Source organism: Bipolaris maydis (genome assembly GCF_028858645.1).
Source record: "Bipolaris maydis strain C4 unplaced genomic scaffold PSV08scaffold_4, whole genome shotgun sequence".
Classification (NCBI taxonomy): Eukaryota; Fungi; Ascomycota; class Dothideomycetes; order Pleosporales; family Pleosporaceae; genus Bipolaris; species Bipolaris maydis.
Genome location: NW_027093860.1, coordinates 1751073 through 1758516, shown reverse-complemented (window position 1 = coordinate 1758516; position 7444 = coordinate 1751073).

The window sequence follows — 7444 nt, the reverse complement described above, 5'->3', positions numbered from 1 at the left end:
TAGTTTACTATTAGCTACATATAGTAGGTAAAGCTATTATTTTTATTATACCTTAAGTCTAGCTTAGGCCACTACATACGCTAAAATATAGTTTACTTATAATCTTAAATCTACTAGTACTTATATTTATATTCTATTAAGCTTTGTCTTAAGCTTTATTAATTCTAGAGGTTCTAGTACATTAATTTCCTTAAAGAGGCCTTATTACTCTATTATTAGCTTAATAAAGACTCTTCTTATTAATATCTATAGTAGTCTTTTACTACTATATACTTCTTATATTTGCTACTAAGATATATATACTATTAGTCTTCTCTATATTCCATTAAAAGACTATCTAAGTACTATACTTTATATATTATTTATATCTAAATAATATTTTAGTAGTTTATTCTACTAAAAAAGTATATTTTCTTACGCTTATCCTATAAATATAATAAGTAGCTATTATCTTTATATTTACACTATAGCTATTTATACTTAAGTATACCTTTAGCTTACTATAGGCTCTATTTAGCTCCTCTCTTATCTAAGTAGTAAGTTAGGTAGTAGTTATATATATATATATAGTCTATAATATACTTATATAATTTCTATTCTTTATATTATACTAGTACTATATAAGTTTATAGAAGTTATTTTATCTTTATATCTTTTATACTTATATTACCTTTTAAAGCGTAAGTCTCTATTCTAACCTTATAATATTAGCTATAATATATATATATATTAGTAGTTATTAAGTTATCTTAATCTAGTAGAAGTTAATATCTAATTATAGGTACTATAGCGTGTTATATTTATTAAGTAGTATTTTATTATTATTATAAGCCTTATTAGGTTATCTAAGTAGTATAGATAGTATATTAATCTATTTATCTACTTCTACTAAGTTATCTCTTATATAAGTCTTAAGTAAGTCTAGTATTATACTATCTTACCTTTTTATATAAAGCGTTAATAGTCTATTCTCTTCTTAGAATTATACTATCTTCTTATATTTAGATATAAAGAGTTATTCTTTCTTATTTAGCGTTTTATATTTCTTATTACTAGCTAGTTTAGCTTTAATTATATCTTTAGATATAGTTAGAGTTAGGTTATTTAATTTATTAATAACTTCTATATTATATAGATAGTATATAATCTCTAGTTAAGTAATAATATTCTATAATTTATTATTATCTAGCTCTAATTTATAGTATAGAACGTTAAAGTATTATTTAACCTTATTCTTACTTAAGTAGTTATATACTATATAGCCTTTCTTACTATATATATAGTAGTTAATCTTTTTCTTATTATCTTTATTCTTCTTATAGTAAGGCTTACTAGGTTCCTTTCCTTAATTTATATTATTAAAGTATATAAGTTTATATCTATTAGTCGCGTATATACTAGGTATCTTAGGCTAATAGCTCTTTTATTATCTCTAGTTAGGCTATAAATATTAGTAGTGCTATTATTTTAGCTAATTATTTCTATTATTATAGTTACGTATTCTCTAGTTAAATAGTTATTCTTCTAATAAAACCTTATATAGCTTATTATTAAGTTAAATAGCTTCTACTATAAGTTTATTAAGGTTAGTAATATTAGCTCTACTTCTTATAAGTTCTCTACGTACTATTAGCTTAAAGCCTTATTAGTATATACGTATAAAAGCGTTATTATTCTATTTAATATTTATTATATACTACTAAAATTAAGTTATATAATTAGTAGTAGACTAAGTTTAGCATAAGGTTTAAGTTTTTTATTTTAGAATTAAAGATTTCTTAAAGAGTAAAAAGTTTTATTATATCTTAGTTTTAAAAGTATCTTAGTTTTTAACTAGATTAGTATTCTTATTATAGTTAATAAAGTCGTCTATATATTATTTAATAATAAAGTTAGATTATTTCTCTATATTATATCTATAGTAACTAGTAGCTAAGACGACTTTATCTTTTTTATTAATCTTATTACTAGCTAAGTAGAAGTAATAATTAACTTAGAGGAGCTAGGCTTTAAGTTTATTATAGTTACTATAGTAAAAGTTAGGTTTATAGGCGTTAACTATAGTTCCTCTAGTCTAAGAAGTAGCTAGAGTATCTATTATAATATCGCTTATTATAAGAGTATTTAAAGTATTAAGAGTATAGCTTAAGTAGAAGTAATATAAGACTTCTAGTATTAAGCTTCTTATTAGTTAGTTTTTATAAATAGAGTAGTAGGGTATAATATTAAATATAACGTATAAGTAGAATAACTCTCTATATTATACTTATACTTAAAACTTAAGTTAAATATATTAAGCTATAAGGGCTTAATACTTAATACTATATACTTATATAGTCCTAGTATCTTAGTAGTCCTAGTAATATTAAAGAGTTAGAGGACTATAGAGATTAGTAGAACTAGTTATATAGTTCTAGTAAGTTCTAGTGTATAAAGTACGCTAAGCCTAAGTAAGATTTATAAGACTTATTATATAATTTCTTTTTATATAGTATTCTTATTCTCTTATAGTTTACTTATAAAATAAATATAATAGTAAGATACTCTCTATATTCTAAGGCGAGTTATAATATTATTTTACTTATAAATTTAGTTTTTAAGTAGATCTTATAGTTACTAAATAAGTTACTTATTTCAATATTTATTTTTATAGTATTAGTGTTATTATAAAGCTTATTTAAGCTTATTTTACTAATATAGCTAAAACGTTAATATTATAAATTAATTTAATCGTTTTTTTCTATTTAATTAATTTAATTAATTTAATTAATTTAATTAATTTAATAGTTTTAATTATTTTAATTATTTAGTATCGTTTTTAACTAATTAGGTATTATAAGTAATAAGAAGGATTCTCTTATTAATAAGGGGATAGGAGGTAAGAAGCCTATAGAATGTCTACGTTAGAAGGTAATAATTAACGTAAGGCGTAGATTACGTAACTTAATATCTTACTAAGATAGAATATCTAGAGATACTAAGTCCTCTAGAGATACTAAGATATCTAGAGATACTAATAATATCTAAGATACTAGTGGCTTAGCTAGATACTAGGACTAAAGTAATAAAGATATAAGGATAAATAGATTTTATTTTTTACTCTTATTATAGTTAACTTAAATTATACTTTATTACTAGTATCTTTTACTTAATAAGATTATTACCTATTAGTCTATAGAAATATAGATTAAGTTATCTAACCTTTTATTACCTTTTAATTTAAGTATACTACTTTACTATCTTACTAGATAAACTTTATAAAATACTAATGTAAGGCTTATTAGCTATAGTAGCGGACCTAACTAGAGTAGTATAGACCTAAACCCTATATAACACTATATACTTATTATTCTTAAGTTTAATATCTTTTACTAGTTTAGTATTCTAGAGTACTAGTTCTAAAAGCTTCTTATAAAATATAAAGTATACTTTTATACTTAGTAGTAGCTATAGTTTATAGTTTACTAGCTTTATTTTCTTTAAAATCTTAAATAGTTTTACTTAGAGATTATATAGTTTATTATATAGTCTTTTAGTTTTTAAGTTCTATTTTAATAGAAAAACTTTATTCTCTTTCTTAAAGGTTAGTCTCTTAATTTCTAGTTTATTTAGTACTTTAGATATTATAAGGTTCCTCTAAGTAATATATTTACTTAGTTCTTTATATAATTCTTATAAATGGCGTGCTTTCTTATTTATACTATTAGTAATACTTTTAATATTTTTTCGTTTTTAATAAGCTACTAGCTTATATCTATAGTTAATATAGTATAGTAACTACCTTATCGTTGCGGATTTTATACTATTATAAGCTAGTTACACTGCTAGTAACTACTTAACCTAGTTATTTTAAAACTTATTAATATATATCTATAGATACTACTCTAATATTTAATTTATTTATTCTATCTAACTATCTATTTCTAAGTAAAAGCTTATTAAAAGCTTCTTTTTTATACTTAATTTTACTAAGAATATTATCTAGTATAAGAATATAAATAGCTTATCTCTATTTATAATAAATTCTTTAGGTATTATATACTTTAATATTAGTACCTTTTAGACTTTATACGCGTATTCCTCTACTATAATAGTCTCTTTAATTAGTATAAACTTTACTACTTTAGTTAATTAGTCTATAATTACTAGTATTATATTATAAAATTAAGCTAATCTTAGTTCTAATAATCTAAGAAGCTTTACTATAAAGTCTATTATTATACTTATTTATAGTTTAGATAGTAGCTATAAAGGTTATAATAGGCTATAGAGCTTATATCTCTTAAGCTTATTCTAGTAATATACTAAATAGTTATTTAGTATTTTTTACACCTTAATACGTATATATAGTATAGTAAATACTTTTAATAATTATTTAACTATCTCTTTAATTTCTATATATTTATACTTAAAAAACTTATATAGTTTCTTAATAAAGTCTAGTCTTATATATAGAAGTATATATATTTAATTCTTTAAAACTATATATTAGTACTCTTATTTATCTTATAATAGTCTATTAGAGCTCTTAGGCTTAAACTACTAGCTATTAGCTTTTTCTTACTACTAGTATTAAAGCGTTATAACCTAACAAACTACTATAGTTACTATTTTAGCTAGTTCTAGCTAATTATATTTTAAGCTACTATTAGAGAACTACTTTAATATTACTTTATAGAATTTCTTATAACCTTCTTCTAATAAGTTACTTTATTAACTAAGAGTATCTACTACTTTATTAAGTGTTCTAGCCTTATAGGTAATCTTAAAGTTAAACTAGGCTAGTATCTCTATTTATTATACTTATTATTAATTAAGTTTTTTTATTATTATAAAACCTATTAGATTCTAGTAATTAGTATAAACCTTAATTATATTTAGGAGTCCTAATAAGTATATCTCTTATTATTTTAACGTATTAACTACTCTAAGTAGTTTCTTATTATAAATATTATAGTTAAGTTCTACTCTTAAGAACTTTTATAAATAGTAGAATACTAGTCTCTATTTCTTATCTATATACTACTATAATAATATAGCTCTAAGTGCGTAGTTAAATGCGTTAGTCTTAACTCTAGTAGGTTACTAAGAGCTATATATCTTATATACTAGCGCCTCTTAGAATATTTATTTAATTTATTTCAAAGCCTCCTAACATTTCTATTCTTATTTAAAATCTATTTCTATTTTATTATCTCTATAAGAGGTACTATAATCTTTAAGTAATCTTTAATAAACTTTTAATAATAGTTTATAAATTCTAAAAAAGATTAAATATTTTTAACTATATTAGGTTTTAGCTATTCTTATATAGTCTATATCTTTTTAGAGTTTATTTTTACTCTTTTAGTTAAAATAATAAATTTAAGGAATTCTATTTCTTATATATAAAACTTGTACTTTTTTAGTTAAAACTATAGCTTATATTTCTTAAGCTTTTATAAAACCTTCTTAATATACTTAATATATTCTTTATATATACTACTAGAGTATACTAGTATAATATCTAGATACATAGTAATAAAGATTCTAAGGTATTTATAAAGCGCGTTATTAATAACTTATTAAAAGATTACTAGCGTATTTATTAATCTAAATAGTATAACTATATACTTAAATAGTATATACTTCGTTTTAAAATCTATTATCTACTTATAACTTTCTTAAATTCTAATTTAGTAAAGTTCTTTTTAAATATTAAACTTTATAAACTACTTAGCTTATTAAAGTTAATTTTTAAGCTCTATAATTAATAGTAAGAAATATTAATTCTTTTAAGTAATGCTATTTAACCTTCTAAAGTTAATATATAGTTACTACTTTCTATTAAGCTTCTTTATAAATAATATAAGTAAGACTATTAAACCTAATCTTAGTTAAATAAATCTCTTTTTTAAGTTCTTCTAGAGGTAATCCTATAGCTTAGTATTATACTTAGGTGCTATAAAGTATATTCCTCTTAGGCTTAACTTTACTTAGACTAGTAAATAGGTATACTCTACTATAGTATTAGATAGAGGTTAAGTTATAGTTGTATAGGCTATAGGTATAGATTAAAGTTAGATTATATAGGCTATAGATATAGGTTAGAGTTAGGTTGTATAGATTATAAGTATAAGTTAGAGTTAGATTATATAGGCTATAGGTGTAAGTTAGAGTTAAATTATATAGGCTATAAGTATAGGTTAGAGTTAAGTTATATAGGCTATAAGTATAGGTTAGAGTTAAGTTATATAGGCTTAGAGTTAGAGCTAGATTATAGTTATTTTAATATACTAAGAGGTAAAGTTTATTATATTTATTAATTATAGTTACGCGCTAAGCGAAGACACTTCTAAGCTAGCTATACTATCTTAGAATCCTCTATATAATCCTCTATAATATTACTTATAACTACTTTATTCTTACCTTCTACCTCTTCTATATTAGCTAAAAGAGTAAAAAGATTACTAACCTTATCTAGTAGTACCTTATCCTAATTAGATATATTAAGAGACTAATTAGGTTCTTTAGTAATAGCTAGCTTTAAAACTATTATTTACTAAATTATTTAAGTACTAAGATAATATTTTTAATCCTTAATAATATCCTTTATAATATTAAAAACTTACTCTATACTAACTTAAGTAATAGATATAGTAAGAATATTATAAGTAACCTTAGTAAGATTAGAATAAGTTAATAAGTTTACCCTCTACTAGTCTAAACGATTAAAACCTTTATCTTCTTTAATATAAAGAGTACTAAGGTATAGTTTACTCTCTTTGTAGGTTAGACCTTTCTCTTTATTTATTTCCTAAGTAATAGAGTTTTAACTAGAGCTAAATAAGCTACTAGATTAAAGTTAAAGTATAAAGAGTTTATAAAACTACTTAGAGCCTTATAACCTCTAGGTATAGAAGCTTATACTTAACTATTAGTACTCTTAGCTATTATAGTAGCTAATATAGTTAAGAAACTATTCTTAGTAAATATACTTATTATTCTAATCTTATATATTATCCTAGTTATTTAGTTAATATCTTACTATAATAAATAACTATAATAAAAGTACCTTATAGACTATAAGTTTTTATATAAGATTAAGTATACTTATATAGTTAAAAATATACTCTCTTTTATAATTAGTCTTAGAGTAGTATTTATTTAACTTTACTTAACCTTTCTTTACTATATCTCTTATAATTACTAGCTAGTTAATATTCTCTTAATTATTTATATTCTTACTAAAGTTATTAGTTATTTAATCTAGAAAATTAAAAAGTCTATTATATATTAACTAGATATATTAGATCTATAGCTTTTTTTTACTTAGATAGTTTATAGTAGTTTTAAAATAATATAATATTTATATAAGTATCTTAAGATAATACTATTTAGCTAAACTAAGTTAGAGTTATTTAAAATCTTAAAATAATACTTCTATCTTATTTAAGATACTTTC